Source organism: Podarcis liolepis (assembly GCF_965112155.1).
Source record: "Podarcis liolepis genome assembly, chromosome: 4".
Classification (NCBI taxonomy): Eukaryota; Metazoa; Chordata; class Lepidosauria; order Squamata; family Lacertidae; genus Podarcis; species Podarcis liolepis.
In genome coordinates, this window is record NC_139558.1 from 59,633,599 (window position 1) to 59,655,395 (window position 21,797).

A 21,797-nucleotide genomic window follows, 5' to 3' on the forward strand; every position below is an offset into this window, starting at 1 on the left:
CACTACCATATCCACACACATGCAAATATATATGGACCTGCTTCTCTACTGGAAGAGAAAGAAAGAAAGAAAGAAAGAAAGAAAGAAAGAAAGGGCAACTCCTGTGGGCAATTCCATGTGTGGCCATTGAATATTGTATCCACGGAAAGCAAGTTATTATAAAGTTCTTGTTTTTTTAAATCTGTTGTGAGATGCAGTATCTACTAAGTATCTACTTTGGCTGTTATTGAAAAGATCAGCCAGAGTTCCATCCATTTATTACTCAGTGATATAACACATGCTTTGAGTGCAAAAGCTCCAAGATTCATTCCTGGCATCTGCAGCTGAAAGAATCAGTGAGTAAACAATGCCCCCCCCCAAAAAAAAACCCAACAAAAAAACCCCACTGCCTGCGATACCGGAGAACTATCCTGGAAGGACAAATATCCTGACACATGTGCACCCTAATAGCAGCAGTACATAGCACTATATCCAGTTTATTAGGGACTCTCACACATTCATTGACCCAGTGCACAGTTACTTGGAAGTAGACTCCACTGAACTCAGCAGCGCTTACTTATGACTGCCTAGGTCCAACTTGTAAAACACAATGAGCTTTAACAAAGGATTGCCTGAAATGGAAATTTTAGAAGAGCAAACTTGCAAACATGGGCAAGTGTTTAAACAGCCAGTGTGAAGTAGGAACCCTGTCAAAGAAAAGATCAGAAGTACCCAAACTCTGTTTGGTTTGATTTATTCCTTCATTCTCCAGGAGCATATGAACATAGGAAATATAGTGCCAGAAAATTGGTCCATCTAGCTTATTATCATCTACACTGACCAGTAGCAGCTTTGCAGCATTTCAGCCTGGAGTGGTTTCTAGCCCTACCTAGAGACTTTAGGAATTGGAACCTGGGGGTTTCTGCATGCAAAGCAGATGTTCTATCACTGAGCTATAGCCCTTCCCCATGTCTTAACCTCCTCTCTGCGAATCTGTCACAAGAAAACTTGGAAGCCTCATTATCACCTCCTTCACATGCTAGAGGAAGGGAGGTCCCTAAAAGACTCAATAACTTTGGTAAATAATTATAGCTCTTTCTTTGAAAAAAAATGTCCGGGATGTTCATTCCTACCAGCCACCCATCTCCAATTTCCCCTCTTTTACACCACTGGGCATCATATGCTGCAACTTATTTATTCTTATGTAGGAACACAGGGGCGCCGACTTATAAAAAATATTGGGGGAGCCCGCGAAAGCTCATGAATAATAAATAAGCTCATGAATATGCAGATAAAGTGGCGCCGCCTCCTCGTGAGCGAATAGGGAAGAGCGTGCTGCGCCTATTAATCAGCTCCGAAGGAAATTGGGTGGAGCTTTTGCTCGGGAGGGAGGGCAGGAGGCATGCAGCCCGACCCTGTGCATTTTGGGCTGGGGGAGGGGCGGCGGTGGCGCTCTGCTGGAGGGGCGCCCGAGATTATTGGGGGGGCGGAGCCCCCCCAAACAAATTTTTGAGGGGGCTCGGGCCCCCTCAGGCCCCATGGAGTCGGCGCCTATGTAGGAACACAGAAAATTGCCTTAAGCCAGGTCAGAACATTAGTTAGCACTACAATGACTGGCAGCTCTCCAGTCTTTTCCAAATCTACCTAGATGCCAGGGGCTGAACCCAAGACCTTTTGCACATGCATGTGCTCTCCACAGAGCCCCTTCTTAATGAACTTCACTCTTTGGCTCACACTGGAGGACAACTCAGCTAGACTTATTTTGGCCTGAAACAATGGTTCTTCTCAACCAACCTATGAGCACCATATTGAATTTATGCTCCTGTATTCCTTCAAAGGTGGGTAGAGCAACTGTTTGTGCAAATGTAACATCAACTGGATTCATATAGTATTATTATGGATTTTACTGGGCCAAAATCAAACCAGCAGAGGTTGCATAGGAGCAATGATAGATTATAAAGATTTCTGCCCTTCCATTTATCTTATTGTAACTGGAAAATCTTCATTCAAGTGAAATATATACATTATTTCAGCTTTAATTAGTGTGTGTCAAAATGAGCACCACACATTTATTATGATGAACTGGTTTTGCCTGCAATACTATTTATTTGGAGACATCTTTCTGATTACATACATAGTCCTTTAGTTTAATACTGCTAGATCACAGCTGGATCAAGTATATAAACATGTGATTAAAAAAGAATTTGCAAAAACTTATTGTTGCCAAAAAATGAATGTGCCATGCCTTTGCCAAAAATATGTTTCCTTGGAGGGGGGGAGGGAACAAGACCCTATTTATTTATAACATTTGGGGCGGTGACTTTTTTTAAAAAAATGACTATACAATTATTCTGCAGTATAAGAACAATGTATTGTAATAACAGTGTTGATGCTGACAGTACAACAGTTCCTCCCACACACTGGGGGCAGGGGGGTGGGAAATCAGCTGTAGCTGGAATATAATCCAAAATGGGGAATTGTTTAAATGCTTGTCATGTGCAATGCCTTTGTTTCAGACTGCAAAGTTTGAATTTTTCACAGTAGAGGATGGGAAAGATAATACAGCAAATTGAAAAAGCCTCAAGGACTATATGGAAATGAAAGCTGTATGTGAAGAAATCAATCCCAGTATATTTTAGCTCTTTTCATTGCTATGCTAACAACTTGTGAAGCACCTATGTCTTTACAGAACAAAATTGTGTTAACTAGTTTTGAGTAAAATAATCACAAGGGAAAACAATACATTTGATATTAGCTTTATGTTATAGTAAAACTATGGAAGTGCTATAGAATGCTGCGATGCTGGTTACAATCAGAGAAACATAGATGAAAGCATTTAAAACATTGGAACAAAATGACAGGACAGGCAAATACCTGTCTACACACAAAAAATGCATCAAAACTTTATAGATGGGAGGGGGAAGATACTGGTTTGCTAGGCCTCAGTGTGGAAATGGCAAACGAGTCAAGCACAGTTTCATTATCTAATCACAGGGATGCTTTATTCTCCAGCACTTGAATGAAGGCCCAACATTAATTCAAAACATTAAAGAGTACAGTACAGCTGTTTGAATATATGAACCTGTAACACAGCACGTCACCATCTCTATTCTGCACAATGCATTACTCTGTGGGCCAAAACATCACATGCCTCCCCCATCAACAAATATCTCTTTTTATGCTGCTAATATCGTGGAAAGTTAATCATTAAAGTCCAAAGTTGCTGGTTCCCCTCCGCCTAGGTCCCAAGAGCCTGACTTGTGATTGTTACTAAAAAACCTCACAAGTTAGGGTCTCAGGGACTAGGAAAAGTCCGATAAGATCCAGTCGAATTCTTCTTCAATTAATCAGATTGGGCTTTGTTGTTGTTTTAGAAAGTATCTCAGCAAGTGCGGAAGATGTAACAAAAAGAGGCACCACTAACACTGACAAAACAGACCTTCAGTTGCATGAGCAAGATATTATTGAGATTTATTTATTTATTTAATAAACCCTCCCATTTATAAAGGCTATCAAAGTTGTGCATGCAAAAGAAGTAAGAACAGGAAGCTAAAAACAGGTTACATCTGTTTCAAACAGACTTTTAAACACTCTCCTTCTATTTTTCCCAGTGGCTTAGACAAAGATTAAACAGTTCAGCATACCATATTTACTTCACTACCATATTTACAGTGGGCCCTAAAACATTCTGCACCTTAAAGCCATTTTAGACCAAGAATGCCCTTTGGGTATCATTTATGTTTCCCCCCTTCTTTCTTTTATTGAATATGTATCTCTCTACTAATATGAAAAAGCACCTGACTTTTGAATGCAGATTTACTTTCCACATCCTAAACTGCAGAACACAATGACTTTGAGCTAACTTGTTATTCTTGGTCCCGAGTCGGTTGAACCACATTTGAACTTTCAAAAAATATTCTTCATACAGTTAGCAGGCGGGAAAGAAGGTATTTTGCCCAATCACTTTTTGCTTTTAAAGTCCAAGACTTTTAATGGCACAACAACAATGCGGAAAAGATTCACTCTCTCTCCTTCGGCATCTGAGTCTCAATTGTAGAATGGAAAAGAAAATGTCTACTTTTAGGAACAGATCCATGATGTTCGGCAGATGAACCCAGAGCCAAAGAATCAGCAGCCATAAAGATCCTGGCCACTGAGGCAGAGACTGGTGTATATAACTCACTCCTGTCTTTCTTCATGATGCAGCTCAGCTTTAAAGGGAAAAAGAAAGTGGAGAGAGAAAACAACAGTAATCAAAATAATTAGTATCTCAAGTTGCAGAACAAGCTGATAAAACTACACACACAAAAATAACTGGAAGAAAATATTTATTAATTGACACCCCCTCCTTCCTAGGTAGTTTCATTATCCCTTGCCCCTCACCCCATTTAACGGAATGTCACTTCTAGATTCAGTACATGTTGGAGTACTTTAAAGATTTTGATCGAGGAAAGAATATCATGTCACAATCAAACCCTTTCTTTGTCATTTGCTCTGCAGTAGACTTCGAACTGTTATGCCTCAGGCACGAAAGAGTTAAACAAATCACCAGAAGCCCCGTAATTTTTAGACATTTGGGGAAAAAATTAATTATCATGCTTTTTGTTAGAACTGTAAGATGATTTTCCAAAGCAATTTTTGACCATAGCTTCCAAACCAAGAAATTAGGAAGAAAAATCTAGCCCCTCTGTAAATATGACATTAACATAATTACACCGCCCCCCCCCCCCCATCACATAGACCCATCCTCCTTAGGGAATACATCTGATGCTCAGTAGATGGAAATCAGTCAGATTTCAGCTGCTCTCCAACGTACCTTTGCTTCTCACTGACTGACTGGGTTTTACCTCCCATGAATATGCGCGCGCGCGTGCGGGCGCGCGCGCACACACACACTCAGACGGACATGCTCACTTACATACACTCAGACAGACATGCACACGCAGCTGCACAGACAAAACACGCACACACACGCGCGCACACAAAGGCAAGGCGAAACGTCGGATGCTGACTCAGAGCGGCTGCATGTGGAGGGGGTGGCAGCGGCTGGATTTTTCCCTGCACTCGTCATTTACATTAACTCTCTCTCCAGCATCCGCCCTCTGCCAGACCTGCTGGGCTGCAACATTTGCATGACGCTGTGACTCCAGCCTTGCGGGTCAGATGTTGCAAGAGGAAGGAGGAGAAGGGGAAAAAAGAAGCAGCAGCAGCAGCCCCAGTACACTCATAAGAAATGCCTTCATTTCTTCTAAACAGGTCCCTCTTCTTATTTTTCCCACCTTTCTACTTCCTCTGTAGCTGTATCTCAGTTGTTTGACATCTTTCCGGAAGAAAATGTCTTGAGCTGCAATAAGCCAGGAGCCTGACGGTCCTCCCCTCCCCTCCCCGTCCTATTCCCACCCCTTTCTCCCCCCTAATCAATAAGACAGATCTCCAAATGCAGTTGTGGAAACAGACTGTGCACAGACGTTCATCCTCGGTCTTCTGCCTCAGGAAGAGCAGACAAGCTCGGCTCTCACACACACGTGATGTAAGGAGAAATAATGCCAGCAATTCTTTAACAGACTTAGAATTTATTCTACGCCTTCATTCCCCCCCCCACCCCACCCGCCGCCTTTCCCCTGTGCTGAATTCATGAGTGGAAACGATTCTTCCAGTGTGCACATCACCTCTCTCCCAAGCTACAAGGTTGCAACGTTTCATCTCGGTATTTTAAACAAAACTAATGCAAATTAATAATTTTCATCCTAATGAGAATCTCTGCATTAAAAAAATAGAAAAAAACGAGTCAGGCTGTCACCTAATAGGAATGGTGATTTATTCCCCCGCCCCTCCAAATTACTGCCTGATTCCGAGTCACTAATATGATGATAAAGCAGAAAGCTTCTGGGTTTAAAATCTGTAATAGGAAGGGGCAGTTCTAGACTTCAAAAAACAAAGTGACTGAGTGTCTGCCTCTGTGTGTGTATGTGTGAGAGAGGGAGGGAGGGAGGGAGAAAGAGAACAAAAGAATAACAGCTATACTGTATTGCACAAAAGCACTACAATGGTGCAGGCTATTTTTATTCGAGCATTATTTATCATTGTATATCTATCAACATACATATGGAGCTATTTGACCACAGATATTCTGTAAATCTCAGCAAAAGGTTTACTAGCTGAGATGCAGAAAATGTTTGCCATGCTAGTTTCATAATGCAGTTATTTAATGTGCTTTGACTTGCTCTGTCTTAACACTTGGTAAATTTTAAATATGTGTTGTGCACTTAGTTCTGTGAAAAAGGAACACTATGTCAATATGATTTAAAGTACAGAATTCATGTAAGAAACAGAGTACAGTACTCTGTCCCCAAGAGGAAAAAGTCTCTTAGCTTTCAGCAAACAGGCAGATCCCAGCATGCAGTGCCAACTAAAGTAGGGACTGGGCAAGCTAAGTGGACAGGCAGCATGAAGGGCCTCAATCTGCACAACATTCACATTAAAATACGAAAAACTACAACAGAGAAAAGAAGCAAGCGTTAGTATATGACCCCTAAAGAAGATTGTGCATCAATTAATACCATCAACACTTTGAACCCCCACCCCAAGAAAGATAGTTAAGAAGCAGTTCCCCAGAGTGGCTGGGAAACCCCAGCCAGATGGGTGGGGTAAAACAACAACAACAACAACAACAACAACAACAACAACAACAGACAAAAAGGCAGGCAAGACCACAAAAATTTGCAAGGCATGAAACCACACCAGACATAGCCCAACAAATGAAGGATTGAAATCAGATTTGGAAAACTGATAAAAATGACAGGATTATGGCATTCAATTAACTGGTTTACAACACCTACAGTGTGACTATGTACTGCTATCAACTGTCTGCGACCTATACTGACTTCCTAAAGCTGCGCATATATTAGATTGGCCATTGCAAACCTATAGATGTTTACTCAGAATTAAGCCTTAATGTGACAGTGGGGCTTATTCCTAGGCACATTGGTAGGAATAAACCTCACGGAACACAGTGAGACTTCCTTGGAGTAATATGCATCAAATTGAGCTTGTGGGTCTACTTTTGCTAGAATTCATCATTATTATTTTTTATTTTACTTTTATTACTACTTTCTTTTTTGGTTGCTCCTTCCAGCATCTTTGGTCTGCCCCTTTTCTTACCCTAGTAAACTGCTGTATTGCTGTCAAGGGGCGGGGCAGGTTACTATGTTTACAAGTGAGTGGTGCGTCCTGCAAACTACAAGATATCTCAACTCATCAGCGGTTAAAAATATTCATCTACAGAGTATTTAGAAGCGCTTGAATAAAAAGCATGAAGCAAACAAGGAAGAAAATGGCTAAACATTTTGTAATTTTATACCCGGGCTGTGACTTGGGAGAATATCCAGGTTCAAGTGCTCAGGACTTCATCTGGGGGCACCTTTAGAGCCAGTGGGGAATGCAGACTAGATTAAATCAATAGCTGAGATGTCGTAATCAATCAGCTCAATTACAGCTGTCACAGACCCAGGTTTAAGGTTTTCCCCGATTCCAGTTTTCTAATAATTAACCCTTGGTCATCCCTAAGTGCTCAGTCACCTTACTTTATAAAGGGGAGCACGAGCAGGCTTTTTTCTTTTTTAAGTTTTGTTAATAATGCTGCCATGAAAGTGTGGTGAACTAGTAATGTTGAGTTAACACACCTTCTTTCCCATATGTCTCTTCATTTATATAGATATGACTGTGATTATGCCTGTGGAAAAGCCAGGGTGGATCAAAGAATGTTGCTAACATTAAACAGCAATTTCTTTGAAGATGACAAATGTGAAGGGACTTGCAGAATTAGACTGGAGCCAGTCACTGCTCTCCATTGAACATGTATAAAATAATATTTCCCTCTAACTTTCATCCACTTTGTGCAGGACTTTGACACAAGGACATCCACATGTTCTACGCAAAACGGTTTGACTGAGCAACTTATTTGAAAAATATATTTCCAACCATTGACCATTTGGGGATCTGTTCAGTTCATAAGTCACAGCATCTCTGCTTAAAGACTTTAGTAAATAACAGCAGCATTTGTTTTTCACTGAATATTCCTTTCAGAAGAAAATAAATAAACAAACCCTACAGTTCCCTTTGTACATACATGGCAAGTATATTTTATGTTATGAACCCCTAGGGGGAAAGATGAACCTTTAGATATTATAGAAGATTCAGCACTTGATGGCCATATTTCATGATCACATTTAATGTTGTGGGAAGTAATTGTGGGTATTATTATTGGACAGAAACAAAAATAAATTCCTCGCATGCATTTCTACCTTTGCTATATAAATGCTGTCATATTCTTAGTGAGGAAAACGAATCTCAGATGGGATCGTGGTGCATATGCAGTACATTGAACAAATTATTTCTATTAACTCAACTTCCTCCATCATTATGTCTTGTCCTTCACAAGCCTCTTAATTAAACTCCCCTTATACATCCACAAAGCAATGGAACTGATTTTAAGACCATACCTGCACTAGGATGCTGGTACAATGGGTTGGATCCAGACTATATAAGACAATGGGTTAGCTCCAGACTAAGACATGTTTAGTGTGGACACGCTGGAATCAATAGTCAGCCATGACTGACCATATCTAAGCCTGGATTCGGGCCTTTCACATCTAAGTATTAGGCCTAAGGGGTAGCAATGGCCAGTGGACACTGAAATGAATAGAAAAATAGCACTGGAAGCCTTCCATTGTATGGTTGTCTCATTGGGTTTCAATGAACTTACCTTCCCCTTGATTGTGGCTAATATCATGAAGGGCTAAGGCCCAGGAAAGTATGGATAGGATTGCAGCCTAACTGAAATAAATTGCACCAAAGTGATAGGATTTAAAGATACACACACACTCTCTCTCTGTCTCTCTGTGTGTATCTATACATACATACATACATACATACATACATATTCTTAGACATGGTGTTCTTGAGCTGTGGCTTATATACAGACAATACTGCCTGAAATAAGCTGCAAACCTAAGTATAGTTATTGGGATTAAATTCATTATTTCAATGGCACTTATTTACAAATAAACATGGTTAGGAACATGGCTGGAAAACTGTTTTATTGCTTTATTGACAGCAAATAGGATTACATAAGTGCAAATGTCTGTGGTAATTATTCTATGCCGTGTGTGTGTGTGTGTGTGTGTGTGTGTGGAGTTCATGTAAGGTAATAAGAAAACTGTGTGTTTAGAAAATATTCATTTGCCAAGTAGCACATTCAGTTTCGCAGTTACAAATTAGTCTAGATTGACAACATGACTGCTAGCATATGACCACTAGCAAATGAGTTCAATTTCATATCCTTGCTCGCAAGAGATCTACTGAGAGTGGTAGGAGACAGAGAATGAATCTATGGTCCTGTCCTTTAGAGTTTAGGGGGGGGGGGATAGCATTTCAATGAGTATGAATTTCATAAAGATGATGAAAAACTTAACAGGCACACCATTCAGCTTGTCGAACAGCATGACATATGCAAGCCTCAAAATTGTTCTCATCATCCACAAGGGGACAGCACTGGCTGCTAGACTAGAAACACACAGTTTCTACATGAAGAGGCAAAATGAGAGCAGCCATTGCTGCAGCTACCAAAACAGAGGTGATATTCCATCTCTTCTTTGAAATGGGGGGTCTAGAAAGAAGGAGTGACAAAGACCTCGAGATAGAAGGCTGTCAGGTGCCAGAATACATGAAACGGTGGGATAGGCTTTAAATTTGAAGGTTATGTGCAATTATCTTTTTTTCTTTCTTTCCCGGTTTTGAAGAAATAAATACCATAGCAAAGAAAGTAAAGTATGAGAAAGATGCATTATCTTGGAGCTGAAGACTGGGGGGTTTTTTAAGAAAGGAAATTATAAATGTGAGATCTTTGGCTTTTGAGAATATGTATGCTTTGAAAGACTTTTATAGTAGAAATTATGCAGGGCCAGTACAAATAAACTGATGGCAAGAGACACTGAGTACATATAGTATTTTACTTTTGTAGTCTGCTTTTAAGAAGCTATGTAGAAAAAAATATTAATTTAAAAAGATGACTAAGTATCTTACCTTTATGAGGATCAAATAGAGATTTATAATTTAGAAAGAGTGAGTCATTGAATGTGTATGCATGCTAATTCGTTGCCTGACTGTTCTTAAAATGCATCATTATTCTGCGGAACAAGGTAATACATGCTTTGAAAGAATCATGGCTTGAGATGACTGAGGGGGAAAATTTGTTCAGTTTGCCCATGTTGACACTTTTGTCCTACTCCTATTCTTCTCTTGGGTTCTCTGATTTTTCTATCTTTACCGTTGCAGGTTAAACATGCACACAACACACTCAAGTCATGTGAAATTGTGGAGATGAAACATAACAGAAAACAATTGTTCAAACAGGTATATCAGTGATCTAATGACTCCTGTACATGTGTGGAAGAAAATTCTTCACACAAGAGGAAGCTGTTTTACTTTATTTTTTACTTCATTTTTCCTTTTGTTTTCTTTCAATTAGCATAGCTCAAATAAATGTAGTCTAAATTACTTTAAATATCACTGTGTTAATTCTTGTTTAATACCAACATATGCAAATTAAAGGATCCATCATTATTTGTGACAATCTTAATCTCCCAACCAACCAAAAGACAACCTTGAATGCTTTTGTTAAACAACATTCTATTGAGGTGAAATGGTGTGCTAGCTTTGAATGTTTTTATGTATTCTCTTTTCATTGTTCAATGCATATATATATTCTTCTTTGATTATTTTAAATCTCATCTGAAAAAATGGCATGGTACAAAAACATGATACAATATATCAATAATAAAGAAATTGATTGTTTAATGAGGATGGAAAACATCAGTGTTTGTACTTGAAATGAATTATTGCTGATCACAATGCTATTGCATAAATTTCAGCAGTAGAGTATATTTATAAAATGCCTTATTATTCCTTTGTCTCTTTAAAATCTCTAACTTTCATATACTAAAAATGTCTGCTACAGTATTTTCTGAGAATGTAGTACAGCAAGTTGTCAGGCAAAGACGGTTCCTTCTTTTACATGTTTTGAACAAAGGTTTCTCAAACCTTTGTATATTTCTTATTTATTTGTTTCCACTTCCTTACAAAATTCAAAAGCATGAGGTTGTATAGGGACTATTTTGTATTGCTGGTGCTGCAGTGAAGACAGGTATGCTCACAAGAAGCTTACAAAGGAAGGGTGAGAGATTATGGTGTTTCTGTATTCAGAAACATCTGCATGATCCATCTCCAAAAGCAGCAAAATGCCATCTTATTTGTGAGGGTAGAAGCACAAATATTTTACAAACAATGCTCTGTAAGGGCGGAAATACTGAAGATTGTAATCACAATCTATAGCTTTGTTAGAAGGCTAGTTCCTTTACTAAGACCAAGGGAATGCTTTAAACAATCATACATAATGTTTTAGGTATTAAGTACATGCATAAAATTAATATTTCAAACCTTTCTACACAGTGAAGGTTAAAGCCCATCCTGCATTCTCATGGTTTACTCTCTTTTCCCTTTCAATCAATTCCATTGATTTTAAGGGTCAGAGGCTATACCTTCATTGATCAAAGAAACAGCCTGACACAGCGAAAGAGTCTGCCAATTCCAGACAGATCAATCACACCTTTGTCTGCTTTTGATACATTATGGTTATTTATTCTGCATCTCCATGGTTTTCTGTCACACGGTTCTTAATGCAATAATGCTACTGAGGAAAATAAAAGGGGAAATATTCCATTAACAATATTGTAAGCGCTTCTCTGGTCTTTCTTAGGGTGGTTTACAATGGAACTTGGCCAGCACGCTGGATTTCATTTTTGACTTGGAACAGAGCTCTTGTGCTGGTATTTAACTCTCCTTAACATCAGCATTTTGCAGGAGTCAGTGAAGGATAAAAGATAGCCTTTGGAAAAGAGCTGTGTAAAATGTATTTTGAAAAGTAATTAGGTTCGATAGAATAACAGTTGCAACATACAATTACCATCATTGTTTTCAATATTTATTTGGGCACTTATTTTTGAAATATGCCTTATTGGTTAAAATGTAAATCCAATCAACCCCCAGCCACTGACAGTTTTATCGCTGTGAAATGAAACTAATTGTCTCCGTGTAATAATTGTTATAAAACAGCACCAAACAGATTATTAAAGGAAACAAAATCTGCTGTATTCCACATCTGTTGCAGTAAGAACTACAAGGCTTCAAATTATGCACACCCTTTTCAGTGTATTTTTCCCACACTCATAATTAAGTTAAATGCATATTTATAGCATTATGAAATGTTTTAATTTGTGAGACAGTACACGTTTAAAGGTAACTGTTTTGGAGGTAGGAAGGGTGTTCCAGGAGGGTAAATAAAGTGGTACCTTGGGTTAAGTACCGGAGATCCGTTCTTAACCTGAAACTGTTCTTAACCTGAAGCACCACTTTAGCTAATGCCGCCTCCTGCTGCCACCGGAGCACGATTTCTGTTCTCATCCTGAAGCAAAGTTCTTAACCCGAGGTACTATTTCTGGGTTAGCGGAGTCTGTAACCTGAAGCATATGTAACCTGAAGCGTATGTAACCCGAGGTAGCACTGTATACTGCTTTCTCAATATCTCTTGGGTAATTAGTTTTCAAAAGAATATAAGCAGTTAGTATAACTGTATATATAATAATGGATGAGATTCTAGTTCAGTAAATGGCATGATGACCCCAAGTTAATCAGAGCCAAGATTTCATAGCCAAATTACAAAGCCGCACCCTATAAAGTTGCCACTGACTTCAGCCTTCCATCGTAGTTTTCTTTTGGGATGGTGTTTTTACATAGCCATGTAGACACACATAACTTGTAATATAAAAACATGATGCTCAACATTATTTCCTGGCACAAGGTGCACATTACACTGGAATGTATCAGGTCTACAGCTGCCACAATACTTGTATATTAAAAAGAACAAATGGAACACAGATCTTGAACATAAAGCCATTAGAAGGGTATCAGTTTGACATAGCTTCTGCCTATAACTCTAGGTATGTCAAAGATGCATTTGGCACACTTAAGAGTTAAACTGGCAGAAATGGTCTCCCACTGATAAACTACAAAGTCCAAAAAGACAGAAAGTCGGCTGACACTCTCAAAGGCAGAAGACCTTTTAAACATTTGCAGGCTGACAACAGTATTCTAAAGCATGCAGTTTCTTGTGAAGAAATAAAACTGAATGTACAACATTTTAGGGAAGTTTTGAATAAGCCTATTTGTCCAGCTTACTTTGCAACGGCTGTGTATAAAACAGCACTATAAACACTTTCATTCCCTACACAAGGGCTAAACAAAGAGTCTTCTTTTAGCCATTTAATCTGGTAATTTATTTTTTCAACCATCACATAAATCGAAACACAGCTGTAACCAATGACTTGCAGATTCACTTCCCTGCCAGCTGGATTTTGTTCTGCTGAAGCAGCAAGATTTTTACATTGTTCACTTCTGTGCATCTGGAGAAATCACTAAGGATCAAAGGTGACTAGAAAAGCTCTTTAAATAAACTCAACCAACAGTGAAGATCAGCTTCAATGCCTGCAGAATCTACATATAATGGCACGAATCATCCCTTGTTTTGTCAAAATCAGAATCTCTCCCTCTGGAAACTGAAATAATCTGAAATATATAGTTATACTTTTAAGAGGGTGAAAATGCAGCTGTCACTTCTAGTTCAAGCTGCTGTTTCCTGAGAGTTTTAGTTTCCTCCACATTCAAGTTTTGCAAATTACGTACCCACAGTTGAGTATTTTCTAAAATATTTTTATCTCGGTAGAAAATCCTTAAAATGAATTCTGGCTACCAATATCAGCATTTCTGGGTTAGAGATAAATTTTATTTTCCCAACTCTTTCATACAGCGGCAGACTAGAGACTAGGGACTGGGACCCCCAAGCCAAGCCATTTTAATGAATCAGTAGTAGATAGGTAGCCGTGTTGGTCTGCCATAGTCAAAATAAAAAAATTCCTTCCAATAGCACCTTAAAGACCAACTAAGTTAGTTCTTGGTATGAGCTTTCGTGTGCATGCACACTTCTTCAGAAGAAGTAGTTTTAATTTTAATGAAGTAGTTCAAACAGGCAGACACTTGTGTGGTGCAGTTTTTTCATGTGATTTAACTATTTGGTGGTGAATTGTGTGAAAGAGGGAGGCACCAATCCATTAATTGCCACAAATGAGGGGCAGCACAGGGTCAGAGAAGAGGAGAAAATAATTTGGGTATAAACTGAGCTGAAGCCAAATTTGCAAAATACCACAATTTGGCTATTTCATGTCCTAATTTGAACAAATTGTTTAACTGATCTTTTAGAGTCAACCTGAGAGACCTTTTTTGACTGAAGAGTGGGGTAAAAATCCTTCAAATAAATAATCTGCTTTTTGAAATCAAAATTTGACTACTTGGGGGTGAGGCAATGAATGTAATAAAAAAACATTATGGGCAGCATTCAGCTAAGTTGTTGTGTGTCAGACATTTTCTATTCTCCTCTCTCCATGCCCCTACAATCTGCTCTGGAGGGGTGGGGAAATAATAATGTGTTTAGGGGGCACAGGGGCACACAGGAGATGGAGGAAAACAGAGGCAGAATGGCTACCTTAAATGTAACAATGTTGCAAGCTGCTTTACATGATTGGCTTGCCCTATGAAATCACTTTCCACATAGTTACCGTATTTTTTGCTCCATAAGATGCACCTGACCACAAGACGCACCTAGTTTTTAGAGGAGGAAAACAAGAAACAAAATATTTTGAACGAAACAGTAGATGTATGATTTTTGTGGTTCATGATGTGGCCACAGACATGTGATTTGACGGTGAGTTTGGGGTAGCCCAATGCAAAAATCCTGAGAATCCATGTGGATCCATGCTTTGTAACCAAAGTGGCCCCACGCAACAGTGGGTGCGTGATTTCTTTGGTGCAGGCTGGTTAGAACGCGCCATGTAACATAAAATGTGTTAAACCCAATACATAACAGAATGAAAACAACTTTTCTGCTTGTATAACTTTTCTGCTGGGAAGGCCGGGTCGTCCTCTTAAATACCTGCTGGGATTGACAAGGCATCTGACCCTCACCTGAATCTCATAGCTCTCCTGTAGCTGCCTGTGATTAGTTATCATTAACTCTTGGGCAGGGGGAATTACCATCACACATCATGTGCATGGAAGTTGCTGAACCAATTAACCAGCTAGAAGGATTACTGTTAATAGTACCAGTTTTCCTGTAACCTGATACTGATGGATTGCTTTGATGAGCTGCAAAAGCATTTTTAGTTTGCTTTCTGTTGCCACCCTGGAAGTTTTCTTTATTAGTGCCACTTTGTTTTCTACAATTCCTTGCAAATGAAGGCGTTAAATGTTTGGAAAAAGTCAGAAGCCCAAGGCAGTGACTGGACAACAGAATAATGAACCAGAGCATGAACTGACCATTGACAGTTGAAAGTGCATGTGCTTACTTGCCATTAGAACGTTAGTTTACCAACGCTTATACGATTGGTTAGAACACGCCTTGTAACATAAAATGTGTTAAACCCAATACATAACACTCCTCCCCCCAACTTCCTAACAAAAGGAACAAACATAGTCATCAAGGTGTGCCGGCTTTTTCCACTCCCACTGGGACCGTCATGGTTCCTGTGCCCGAGTGGGTCACCCAGGAGGTTCCTCCGGTACCCGCGGACTGAGTGGGGCAGTCAGCGAGGCCGGCTTTGAAGGGGTCACTGGCGATGGAGCCACGGATGATTCTGGCCTGAAGTTGCCCTGTCGGGGTAACTCAGTCACCAGCAACCCATCTGGTTCCCACCCTGGCCTGGGCACAGAATCTCCTAAAGTACCCATTTCTCTGTCCTCTGGTTCTGCTTCAAGTTCTGTGTTCGGAAGTGCCCTGGTTCTGATCTGGTCGAGGTGTCTCTTCCAAACCAGTCCCCCCACCAACCCTACCTCGTAGGAAACCGGACCTGTACAGCAGGCAATGGTACCAGGGAACCAACTCTGTCCAGGCCCATAGTTTCGGATGTAAACAGTGTTCCCCGAGGAGAACCCTCTTGGAGCCCCCCGTACCACAGTGGATGGCTGTTGCTCAAGAGCCTGGTCGGGGTGCATACGATCAAGGAGGGTAGTGAGCCTCCTTCCCATAAGCAACTCCGCCGGGCTCTGGCCGGTCACTGTGCTTGGGGTGATGTGTTGGGCCAATAAGAACTCCACTAACTGGAGAGTCCAGTCTCCATGCACTATGCACCTAAGCGCATCTTTGGTAGTATGGACCATGCGTTCAGCTTGGCCGTTAGTGGCCAGGTGAAAAGGAGCAGAACGAATGTGGTGGATTCCATTCTTGGTTACAAATTCTTTGAATTCCACCAAAGTAAAAGCGGTCCCATTATCACTCACCAGTGTGTCTGGCAAGCCGTGTGTCGCAAATAGCTTCCTGAGTGTGTTTATAGTCACTCTAGCAGACACGGTTGAGGTCGGCACCAACTTGAGCCACTTGGACTGAGAATCGACCACTATTAGGAAGTGTTGGTCCTGAAAAGGCCCCGTGAAATCCACATGCACCCGGGACAATGGGGACTGTGTGGACTCCCAGGACTGTACTGGTGCCTTGGGTGGATCCAGCCGGGAGACCTGGCAGGGCTCGCAATGTTTCACCCAGCCCTCTATCTCCACATCTATGATTGGCCACCACACATAGCTACAGGCCAATGCCTTCATCCAGACAATCCCCGGGTGAGACACATGCAGCCCTTCTAAGACTTTTATCCTTAATGGGGGGGGGGTATGACATGGCTATTGCATAACATGCACCCTCGGGGAGTAGACAGCTCGTATTTGCGGGCTGTGTAGCATGAAAATTCTGGACCCGGCTTCCCAGTCCAAGACATGGGACAATAGCCTCTCCTTCGTGGTTTTGGCGGCAATGTCCTTCACATGCAAGGGCTGGTCTGGTAAGTCTTCCAGCCGCAGGATCTGGTGGGAAGGAGCAGGGTCAGGGCCGCTCTCCGACAACAGCAAGCGGCTGGTGCATCTGCGTGACCCATGGCTTTCCCGGGTCAGTGCTGTAGAGAGTATTGGTAACTGGCCAGTAAAATGGACCAGCACAATACTTGTGGCGAAAGCACCTGGGGTGTCTGGCGGTCTTGTGCAAACAGTCCCAGGAGTGGCTTGTGGTCAGTAACGAAAGTGAAAGGCCAACCATAAAGGAAGTCATGAAACTTTTTGACTTCCTTAACTATTGCCAAACCCTGTCGATCTGGGAGTAGTTGTGCTCCACCGATGTGAGAGTTTGGGAGAAGTAAGCCACTGGGACTTCCCTCCCATCTGGAAGCTGGTGGCCCAGTACTGTGCCCACTCCATAAGGGGAAGTGTCGCAAGCCAGCACCACTGGGAGCTTTTCATCGAAGTGTACCAACACTGAATTGGACACAAGCAAGTCTTTGACCCCTCGGAACACCGTGGCCTATCGAGGGCCCCAGACCCACAGTGCTTTTTTGTCCAGAAGCCTGTGCAAAGGCTCAGCTACAGCTGCCTTGTGTGGCAGGAATGCGTAGTAAAAATTAAGAAGTCCCAAGAAGACTTGTAACTCTGCCTTGCTCTTTGGGTCTGGGGCATCGCAAATGGCACACACTTTGTCCTCTGCTGGATGGAGGACATCCGCGTCAACCCGGAACCTCAAGAAATCCACACTGCTCACTCCCAACAGGCACTTTTTCTATTTTACCTTAAGCCCTGCCCTCTGGAAGTGTTGGAGCACTATCCATAGTCTGGTGGAAAAGTCCTCTCTTGACGATGCGGCGATCAGCACATCATCGAAAAACGGCGTGACTCCAGGGCTGCCTTTAAGGAGATGGTCCATTAGGCTCTGAAATAACCCTGGGGCCACGCTAACTCCAAACTGTAGGCGTTTGACCATCAAAGCACCCCTATGAGTCACGATTGTCTGGGCGTCTGCGGTGGCCTCGTCAACGGTTAGCTGCTGATAAGCTTATGCTAAATCCAGCTTCCCGAAGATCTTGGCTCCAGCCAGGGTTGCTAACATGTGGCTCACCACTGGAACCAGGTATGTGTGGTCCTGTAAGGCCCGGTTCAGGGTGCATTTGTAATCGCCACAGATACAGACTGAGCTGTCCGGCTTAACTGGTGTGACGATTGGGGTTTCCTAGGTTCCCAAAGCTACCAGCTCTAAGACCCTTTGGGCGACTAAGCAATCAAGCTCCTCATCGATCTTGGGTTTAAGTGCAAACGGAACTCTATGGGTCTTGACCCGAATGGGTTGTACCATGGGGTTAACCCATAGGGAAATCGGGGGTCCGCTGTACAGGCCCAAGACTGATGGAAACTCCTGGCAGATTGATTCAAAATCTGCCCCTGGGGAAATCTGATTAAGCCCTGAAATACCTAAACCTAACGGCCCGAACCATACTAGGCCTAGAAGGCTAGTGAATGGGCCTTCAGTTATGATGAGGTTCAAATTCTTGGTGTACTTTTTAAACTGGACCTTGAAGGTGCCCATCCCCTTTAGCTGGATTCTTTTTCTCTGCAGCACTATGGGGGCCCAGCAGAGAGGAGGACCTCCATTAGGGCAAGCTCTTTCAGAGTCTTAGCAGATATTATGGAGTAGGATGAGCCGGTATCCAACTCCGTAGTGCATGGGGTTCCCTCTATCTTGAGTTGTACCCTAAGCTTATTGGACCCCGGGGAGGGAAGTTGAAGAGGTCCTCTATGTAGGCCTCGTGGACATGTTGCTTGGGTCATGCTCCGCAGGTCTTGGAGCAGCAGACTCGACCAACGTGCCCAGTCTTCCCACAGTGGCAACATGTGGTGTCCCAAAACCTGCATGTTCTGTAAGTAAAGCATGAGACTCTTAATCTCAGGGTCATGGGTTTGAGCCCCATGCTGGGTAAAGATCGCTGCATTGCAGAGGGTAGACTAGATAACCCCTGCGGCCCCAACCCAACTCTACAATTCTTTGATTCTATCTTAAATTTCACATGATAAATTTATTACAATGCACCATATATTTTTTACAAAGGAAACCACAAAAAGAAATTAGCAGCTTCTTTGGGATGTAAATAAAAACAAATGGTGAAGGCACACAACCTGTAGTTTAATCCCCCCACCCCACCCCAAATAACGGAATGCTTGATTCTCTCCGAGTGGTTTCATGCACACAGTGGTACCTCGAGTTACAAACGCCTCCGGTTACAAACGCCTCAGGTTACAAACGCCTCAGGTTACAAACTCCACTAACCTGGAAGAGTTACCTCAAGTTGAGAACTTTGCCCCAGGATGAGAATGGAAATCGTGTGCCAGCAGCGCAGCGGCAACAAGAGGCCCCATTAGCGAAAGCACGCCTCTAGTTAAGAACAGTTTCAGGTTAAGAACGGACCTCCGGAACGAATTAACTTCCTAACTAGAGGTACCACTGTATATTGGACTCACTCTAAAAATATAAATGACTAAAATTGGCCAGACAAAACAAACAGCCTGAGGCCCATGCTACAATGTAGTTAAATTGATATACCTGGGTGTGTGTTCGGGCATGTTTACGTGCAGCCACATAAATCTAATTAGCTCTACTGATTTCAACAGAATTAATGCAACTTAAACCTGATAATAGTAAGTGAACTGCTAAATTCTTAAGATATGAATGAGGAAAATACAGCTTTTAAATGCAATAGAAAATATTTTATGAATAAATGTATAAATGCAATTTATAATGTTTTGTGTTTATACACACACACACACGTATATATATATATATATATATAATGTTATATATATAGCATTCTCGTATATTTGTTTTAGGAAATGACATATACAATGAATTAAATTGTGTGTGTGAAATAGAAGAATATGAAGATTTGTTCTAACAATAGGCATTATGCAACAGAGGAATAGTGTTCCTAAACAATTCTTCTGAGTATTTTTATTCAGGATATGGCTGTATTCATTGTTGGAGGTTTTTATCCGAATACTAGTTACAGTATATTTAAAATTGACATACAAAGTTAAATTTGAAGGAAGCAAAATAGGGTAGCTGTGTACCCAATTTTACAGGGGACACTCCTCTGTCTAAAGCAGGGTGGCAAAACTGTGGCCACCCAGATGTTGTTGGACTCCAGTTCCCATCAACATTAAGGCTGACCAATCCAGGGCCTGCATGGTCCCTGATAATCAAACTACTGCCAATATAACACATTGTTTGTGTGATTTGCACTGGCTGCCAGTTTGCTACCAGGACAAGTTCAGTTAGGCCCTACACATCTCATGATCAGGTTACTTGAGAGACTGCCTTATCTCTTATACAACCAGCAGATCGCTGCAATTCCCAAAGATCTCAGAAGCCCACTCTGCAGTCCCTCAGAACAGAGCTTTTAGTGTGGCTGCCACTATTCTGTGGAACAGCGATCCTGTTGAAATACAACAGGCGCCCACTATCTGCAATTTCCAGAAGCGATAAAAGACATTTTTGTTTCTGCAGACTTTCCCAGCTGGATAAATGTGTCTCTACAATGAGTGTCCACTTAGTAGGATGTTAGTCTTGTTTAAAATGTTTTTTTGAGTTTTTAACTGTTTTTAACTATCTTATGTGTAAATCATCTAGAGATGGCAGTTTAAAAGGCAATTAATAAATTAGTAATAATAATAAAAAGGGGTGATGCCTCCACCTCATCACCCAGTCAATACCCACCAGCTAACTCTAAGTAACCAAGATGGGCAAGGGCCAAGGAGGCAGGTGGTTAGACACACTTCTCATAGCATAGCAGCTTGTCCACAACCTCAGGCTGCAATAATTGAAACTGATCCAGTGATAGAACAGACAGTGCTCTGTCAGATAGCTATTTGCAGAAACAAGAGTGGCTGAAAAGTCATTTTTCTTCACCACCGTCATTGACAAGTTGTAGGCAAAGTAATGCACCCTCACCTGTGTTGGATCATGTTCAGTACCACGATTTACACTACCTGTGCTCTAGCCATTGACCCCATTTGAAAACATACAGTACCAAGGTGAGCTTTGTCTTCCACAGCAGTGGCGAGGGCACTCAGGAGTGATCATATCAATGACTCTATGCACCTCACAATTCCACAGTGTGATGAAAGCCTTGACAGGAGCTCCAGTTGTATCAGTCAGAAAAGCCCTTAGCATTCAGTTATCCATCAGATTACAAAAGTCGCTGTGGGTGGACCATCTATATGGATCCTCCACTGCTGCTGAGTGGAGTACCATATTCAGCCCAAACCTCACCAGGAAACGATTCACAAACTAAATATAATGAGCACTCATATTAGAGCGCTGTGTAGAGTGATAGCTATAGTCTTATATATGCTAATCTTTTACGCTCATTCACTCTTGTCTAATGTTCTTAACTCTTCTTTTAGACTCTCTTAGCTTCTTTTGGATTCTTATAGACTTTTATATATACTTTATGTTTTAACTCCTTTTAGTTTTTTAAAAAAGTTTTTAGATTTTAAATTATTGTACCCCTCCCCAGCGGCGGAGCAAGTCGATTGGGTGCCTGGGGCGGGTGTGTGCCCTGTACCCAGGGACGGAGCCAGCTGCCCACAGGGGAGGGGTGAGCCAGGGCGGAATGCTCCATGAGGCCTCTGAGGAGTCTGCCTGTCTCCTCCCACTCAGCTGTCCTACAGCTGATTGGGAGACAGTGGGCGGACAGTTTGGGGCAGCATGTAGCCTGCGGGCGCTCAAGCCACCACGTCACTCCCAGGAGAGATGTGTGGCTCGGGCGCACTGCAGGCCCCGTGGCGAG

At 41.7% G+C, this 21,797-nt stretch overlaps 1 long non-coding RNA gene across 7 annotated transcripts in view; it reads right to left on the minus strand.

The window, feature by feature from the left end:
• Positions 1-2,719: 2,719 nt before the first annotated feature.
• LOC310705843 overlaps positions 2,720-21,797 on the minus strand; it is a 246,338-nt gene continuing 227,260 nt past the window's right edge. For all 7 annotated transcript variants that reach the window (XR_014525478.1, XR_014525479.1, XR_014525480.1 and 4 more), the window contains one exon: positions 2,720-4,190. This is a non-coding gene — a long non-coding RNA (uncharacterized lncRNA). The remainder of the gene's footprint in view (positions 4,191-21,797) is intronic.